General features: G+C 40.5%; 1 protein-coding gene across 1 annotated transcript in view; it reads left to right on the top strand.

Moving 5' to 3' along the window:
* PARK2 (parkin RBR E3 ubiquitin protein ligase) overlaps positions 1-7,360 on the top strand; it is a 1,159,373-nt gene that overhangs the window by 844,453 nt on the left and 307,560 nt on the right. The gene's annotated exons all lie outside the window — the stretch shown is intronic.

The raw sequence follows: 7,360 nt of genomic DNA, 5'->3' as shown, positions 1-7,360 counted from the left end.
TATTTCTTAATCAATACTTTCAGAGACAATCAGGACAAAAAAAATTATTTTGAGTCTTTGAGAGTTGCAGTTAGAAAAAAGATAAAAAAAATTTGATGACTCAGAACTTATTTACTCTTATAAAGCATTTTGCAGTAATCATGAGAAGAAACTCCAAATATTAATAATTAATTCAGTTCTTTTTCTACTTTGCGATTTTTTGTAGTTTTATTAAAATCTTCATTTTAATTTTATACATGTCTACAAGGAAGCTGCTTGGTACTGTATTTTGTTTTGTTTTGTTTTCAGCAAGAAAAAAAATCATTTCAGAATGTTTTTCTGAGCCCAAGCAGGGTTTGCCAGAAACCTGCAGTGGCAAACAGAGCCCGCCTGGCTTCTGCCCTCTGGGGTGGAAATGCTCTTCTACAAAGGTGATTCTCCTCTGCACTCCAGTCTAATGACAGCTGAAATTTTAAATTAGCACGTGCCATTTTAATACCGTGGCACCCAGCAGCAGGCTCGCTGCATTAATCAAAGAGTCACCTTATTCCATCAGTGAAGGGCACCCCTCACTCAGGCAGCTACTCAAATGGACCCTGTAGGACAGCCGCGGAACTCGGCCATTCAGGGGACATTGCTGCCACACGCTGCCCAGCACTGCGAGGATTTACAATTGCTGTGGATAATAGTCCATATGGAGATATTTATTTGTTTATTAAAGCATGTTAACCCAGCTAGCAATTGGAAAATGGAACTGTTCAGCAGATTTATTTCCTGTAGTTTACTGAGTCAGCCTAATTCATCACAAATACTGAGTGCTGTAATTAAGGAGAAAAGGGGAAGGTTCTTTCACATCCTTTATGATTTGTCAGTGCACTTCCATCTCTTGATCAAAGGTTATTTAGAACAGCACAAAGTATTCCTAGTACCTTTCCCTCGCAACAAGGCCAATCGTGCTGGAATTATTCCACTTAACAGTAAGCTCGTTCTGAACTGAAAACATTGGGGGAAAAAAATCCTGTTTCTAGGAAGAAAAAGGTACTGTTCTAAACTAAAGGCACCTGTTATTAAAATTTGTTTCCCTGTTTTCCTGGTGCATTTATACTGTCTGGAGTTCTCTAGGTTGCTGTTGAAAAAAGACTTGAAACTCCAGCTTGCCAAGAAAGAGCCCAGGTTGGAAACACGCCCACGCGTGGGAGTCCTCCTGAGGGAGCTCAGGGCGCAGAACTGCAGCTGTCCTTGGCGTTCCCAGCCCAGCTCAGCCCTTCTGCGGAGGGCTCTCCGAGTTTCCTCCAGGCCAGTCTTGCTGGTGTCTGTAGTAGCCTCAGGAGACAGGTCTCACTGGAATATATTGACTTCAAAACGATAAAACACCGTGTCCCTGCAGTATCTGTCCTGTAGGCACTGAAGCTGCAGTAGCAATTTAGAATCACATCTGCCAGGCCCAAACCCATCACCTGCTGATGTTCCTGAAGCCTCTGTCAAGATAGAAATTGGGTGAAGGGTAACTGCTAGCTACGTGCCACTGTAGTACCAGACACTCTCACCTGGGGCTGTGCCGGTATACGTAATAAATTTATGTTTAGAGGCATGAACAAGTGCATGTGTATGTGCATGTGTGTATGTGTGTGTCCTTCCTTCCTTCCTTCAAGTAGCTCATTGATTCACACTGTAGAAACTCCTGCTCGAGGTCGCCAAAAAGCAAGAGCGTCTCGAAGTGGATGTGTATCTCCCGTGTGCGTTTCTTGCCAAGCTTGACAACTTATATTTTTAAAATAAAAGCAGGCACCAAAATAAAATTGAAATTTAAAAAAATTTTTTCTTAGATAAATGCCTTAATGGATATGCAATCCACGTCTATAACCAAGGATATGTTATCATTCCTGATAACTTGTACTACACTCTTACTGATTTTGTGCTAAGGGCTTCACACTTACTATCTCATTTCATGTTTAAAACCACTTTGTTAATACCGTTATTGTAATTGTCCCCATTTTATAGATGAAAACGTTGAGCCTCAGAGAAATCAAGGAATTTTCTAACTTTCACACAGCTAATAGTGCTGAAGCCAGAATCAGAACCTGGATCTGTCTCTAAAGCCCGGGACTTTGACTGCTCTGCTAGCCTATGTACTCTGTTGAGAAATGGATTATTTATATTTCCTAACTTTATTGTGGGTCTATGGGTCACCAAGAAAAATGTGACTTACATTGTTATTAATTATAAAATCCCAGAAAAATTCTTTTAAGCCTAAATGAACATGTCTTTTATTTTTCAGACTCTTAAAGAGATTTTTAAAAACGAATGTAATGCTACTAAAAATAGCGCTTTTCCACTTTTGCCTTTTAAAGCAAGTAATTTGAGTTTCATGATAAGGACAAGGTATCTAGACAGTCTTAAAACCAGCATCCTTAAGTTTTACATAAAGAGCCAACATTCCTGGGAGCACTTCTTAAAAGACTTTTGCCCAATTCATTTCACTACAATTAAAAATTTGGGCTCCCCGAGTAGCTTGTTTCAACTCTATAAAATATTATTCTTGTTTGGTAGTTATTTATGAGTTGCAATAAATGAAAAGTTTTCATTTTCTTTTAGAAACTGTTAATCAAGTCAAGTGCCCTAATGTTAGTAAAGCCCAAGAGTTAGTAATAACATTTCACTTTCTCCACTCAGTGTCCGAGGTTGATACTTGCCAATGAGAAATTTTTAAATTTCAACCTAGGATCATCAACATCATGTTCCAGTTTGAGTACACTTTTTCAGTGTACTCTTTGGTATCAGTAATAGAAGTTACCATCTAGCAATTTAGAAAGCACTCTTGCTGGTGCCATCTGCTACCTTCACTTTATAGAAAAGGAAACTGAGGCTTGGAGGCAATCAGTGGTTTATCCTGGGCTACACAACAACAATGAGAGAACCCGACACTCAGTTCTAGCTCATCATTCTGTAGCCTGTTCTTTGTGATATCGGATCATACCACACGAGGCGTCATAGACATACAGCGATTTTGTGAATAATTGTGTCTTTCCGAATACCACTTCCTCCATGTCCATTCTCCCCCCCAAACATTTCTCCAAGGCTTAGACTTTATTGTAGAGAACTACTTTATCTCTTCTATATCAGTCTTGCTTTCCCAGATCAGAAGAGACATAATCTACTTGTGTCATCCGTTTCCTGGATAAATGACTTTGAATTGTTCTACTATGTTTGCATCTTTTTATCCAGGTGAAAATACCTTAATGAAAGGAGTCTGGGGCATTTTATGACTTGTAAAATCACAAGAATTGATGCAAAATAGAGCACAGGCACCAAAGCAAATACATATTCATTAAGGGCTGTTTGCAATTATAAGGAGTAGAGTGGTTTTGTACACTCTGCTTGAACATGATAAAGGACTGCAGATTACTTTAGCATCATTTCAGACAAAGCTACTTACAATACTAATTACACCACCAAGGAACTTTTCTTTCTCATCCCTGTAGTCTGACAGAGCCAACTTTTTTCCTGGAATGTTCTTCCCTGCTTGTGTCTCCCCCGATCCTCAAAGATCAATCCACAAGTCTCAGGGCAACACTCTAAGTGAAACCAGATCACTACTAAGTCCTCAAAACAGAACAGCCTTTGCCCAGGCCTGCACCCTAAGGCAGGGATTGGCGAACTTGTCCTGCAAAGAGCCAAGTAGTAAATATTTTGGGCTTTGTGGGCCAAATGGTCTTTGTCACAATTACTCAACCATGCTGTCGCCGCCCTGGACGACGCACAAATGAATAAGTGAGGCTGCTGAGTTCCAATCAGACTTTATTTGTGGACACTGATAGTTGAATTTCATATTATTTTCACTTATCATGAAATAACATTCTTTTGATTTTTTTTCTAAACCATTTTAAAAAGTAAAAACCATGGGGGAGGGGGCGCAGGGGCAACATACATAATCTAAACATCTGTACCCCCATAATATGCTGAAATAAAAAAAAAAACAGGTTGGCAGGTAAAAAAAAAAAAAACAAAAAAACTAAAAACCATTCTTAGCTCGGGGGCCAGTTTGCTGACCACTGTTCTAAGGCATTTTAACTGGTCCTGGAATCACCCGCTCTTAGGAACTGCTAGGGGAGCTTTTTTTTTTTTATTTTTGTGAATCATTGATCTGTTGAACTCCAGCTTATGCAAATCAATGTAGCAGAGGTCCCTGATTTAAAAGAAAACCGAAAACTCCTTCATAGAGAGAGACTATTTTATGTCACTGTACTATACTTCTGTTGGGTGACCAGGTGAAAAACCAGGCCAGCAACTGTTCTTCACAGCCTGCAGTTTCCAGTGGCAAACAGAGTGCACCCAGGCGCTACAGTCTTAGAAGATCCTGTGGTCCAAGGGAGGACATGAATTGTTCTGGAATTGTAGTCACTGCCGAGTACTACCCATTTAGGACTCAGAATGTTTCTCAGAGGTCACATAATTCAAGAAACTGTGAGGAGAGGATAATTCAAGACTTAAGCAGAGCTCGTGCTAAATGTTGTTGTGCCCTGAAGCAACATCACATGAGCACTGCAAACACTATTTACATTTCAAATGTATTTTCAAATTTACTTTTATGGCTACTCTCCTAGGTGTTTTTATTACACGTAAAGCACAATCTTCACAAAAAGGCTTCCACAGGAACTGTAAAATATTTTATGTCTTTATTTCTAAAAAGTCCTTCATAATTCCTTGAGGACATTCTTGTGAGGAATATAGAATACAGGTCGCGATGCAAAGGAAGAAAGAAGTAAGTAGAATAGTAGGTTAGGATGTATGAGTTAGAAAATATAATGAGAAGAAAAAGACAAAATAGCATAGTAAGCAGCAAGAGAGCATATAATGGGTTGACAAGGAGATGAAGAAGATTAATTCTTGCTGCTCAGCACCACTGCGGGTGAACTCAGACACCTGCACCACCAGAAGTAAATTATAGCACCGTCGTTGTCTTTGCTTTTTTATCGGAGAGAGTTATTAAATTGCATGTTTCATAACATAGGTTATTATCCTATCTATAAATGCTGCATTTTGTTATTATTTTAAAGTGCGCTTCTGTTGTTTCTTTGCAAGGATATAAAAGGTCCTCTCTGTGTTTCCATGGAGACCACACCAGGATCTAGTACTGGGCACTCAGGCAGGACACCTTTTATGACTGTAGTCAGTCGGTAATCTTCAACTATCACAGCTGAGGAAGGGAATCTATTGTGCATTTCCTCTGAGGTTGTAGGCCACAAGTCTTAATGTCCAAATACTGAGGAGGTTGGGTTTTAATTTAAATAAAACATTTATTGAGCACGAGTTGTATTCAGGCATTGTGCTAAATTCTGGGGATTAAAAGATAACTGAGACTTGGCTTCTATTCTTCAGGGATGTATGAATCTAGGGGGAAAGTGTCTGGAGAATGAAGCCAGAGAAAGCCCTTGTGCAAGTTTCAGACTGTGTCATCTTCATACACTGCAGGCGTTTGACACCCAGAGCTAATTAGTGGCAGACCCTGGGCTACATACAGTGGCTGTAAAGGGCCTGCCCTCAGTGGCTCCCTGTGGCTGCCTCCCTCTTTCCCCAAACTCATTGTCATCCCAGGGGACTCTGGTCCTAGAGGTAGTTGTGCAGAAGGCCAGCTCTTCTACTTTTACATGCACTGGGGCAGCAGAAAGTAGTCTTGACTTCAAAAATATATCTTTTATTTAATCAAATCTAAGATGTCATGCATTATATGTAATGCATCTTTTTGTGTATGTCTCTAAGAAGGAAAAAAATCACCAATTATAATTGTAAAATACCATCAATTGCATGGTACATTGTGATTTCAGGGATGTTAAAATGTAAAAAAAATGTGTACCTTAGAATGAATGAAATATGATCCTTCTTGCGAACAAACTCTTGAATAGCCACCCACTGTAGTTAACCTAATGGAGACTATAGTAGCAATAATGATAATTCATTGAAGTGTAGTAATTTAAAATTTACAAAGCAATTTATTTGTATTTGTTTATTTGAGATAATTAAAAAAATAACAAATTATAATATGGCAAAACCACCCTTTGACAGCCAGTCCACCATGTTGACAGCCAAGTTCTTCAGATCATACTTAGGATACTTTGTGATATTATATGATATTGCACTTCCCCTTCAGCTCCAAGAACTCAGTATAAAAGGGGTGATTATCAAGGGCTCAGGCCTAGATCCCTCCTCCTTCCTACCTTTCTCCTACCAATCAGTACTCCCCCCCTAGGTATTCTCAACCTCTCCTCATTGATTTAAATACTCACCATATGTTGATTATTTCAAAGTTTATACCTCTAGCTCCAACTTCTCCCTTGAACTCTAAAATTAAACCTCGAGTTGCCTCCTTGACTTCGCCATGCTCTCCTAATGGGCAACTCAACTCCATGATTCCAAACATGAATGTGGGACCCTTCTGCTGCCTCAATCTCCATCACCTGGGCAAAAGCATCGCCTCCCCATCACCTGGACCGCTCTCTTCCTCTCATAGCACACTTGCTATCCATCAGCAAATCCTCTGACAGTTCCTTCAGAATACTTTCCAGAATCTGACCACAGCCCCCTGGTCTAGGCCACTGTCAACTGTTGCTGGGATTATTACAACAGCCCCAGCTGATCTCCCATCTCCCTGCCTCTGTGCTCCGTCTCCTTCCAGTCTCATCTCTCAACAGATGCCAGATTGGTCATTTTAAAATTTAAGGCAATTAATGTTCCTTCTCTGCCCAAACTCCAGGGGCATCTCGGCTCCCTCGGAATAAGCCAAAGTAGTTAAAATGTGTGTGAGGCCAATGTGATCTGAGCCCTGCTGAGTCACTGGCATCCTCTCAAGCCATTCTCTCAAATCTCAAGTCTGCTTTCCCCGGGGTACTTGTGCTCCTGTTCCTTTGTCTGGAATGGTTTCCCAGCTTCCATAAGGTTCACAGCCTTATTTCATTTAGGTCTCTGCTTAAAAGTGACTTCGTCATCTGTGGTCTTCTCTGAGTTCCCCGGCATCCCTACCCAGGAATTTCCTACCCATTATCACCAAGGGACTCAGGGTAACTTGTTTACATGGTTGTTTCCCGCAGTCTTCATCGGATTTTCTGTCTTGCCTTCTTGGATGAAAGCGCTGTGAGGGTAGAGGCTGTCTGCATGTTATTGACTCTCGTACTCCCAGTGCCCAGGAGAGGGCCAGCCCCAGCAGGCAGCCCCTACAGCCACATTTTGAAGGAATTAGTAGTTATAAAGTTATATGACTGGGTTAGGTATGTGGTTCATCAATTCCATTGTTTTATAGTTTTGCAGGATCTAATCAGTGGTAATCTAGATCCTTTTAAGTAATGCCTGTCCCATTGACATTGTAATTTTATGCCTGGCGGGTAGG

This window comes from Propithecus coquereli, unplaced genomic scaffold, assembly GCF_000956105.1.
Source record: "Propithecus coquereli isolate 6110/MARCELLA unplaced genomic scaffold, Pcoq_1.0 Scaffold25, whole genome shotgun sequence".
NCBI classification, from domain to species: domain Eukaryota; kingdom Metazoa; phylum Chordata; class Mammalia; order Primates; family Indriidae; genus Propithecus; species Propithecus coquereli.
The sequence above is the reverse complement of the archived record's forward strand: the minus strand, read 5'-3'. Positions and strand labels throughout refer to the sequence as shown.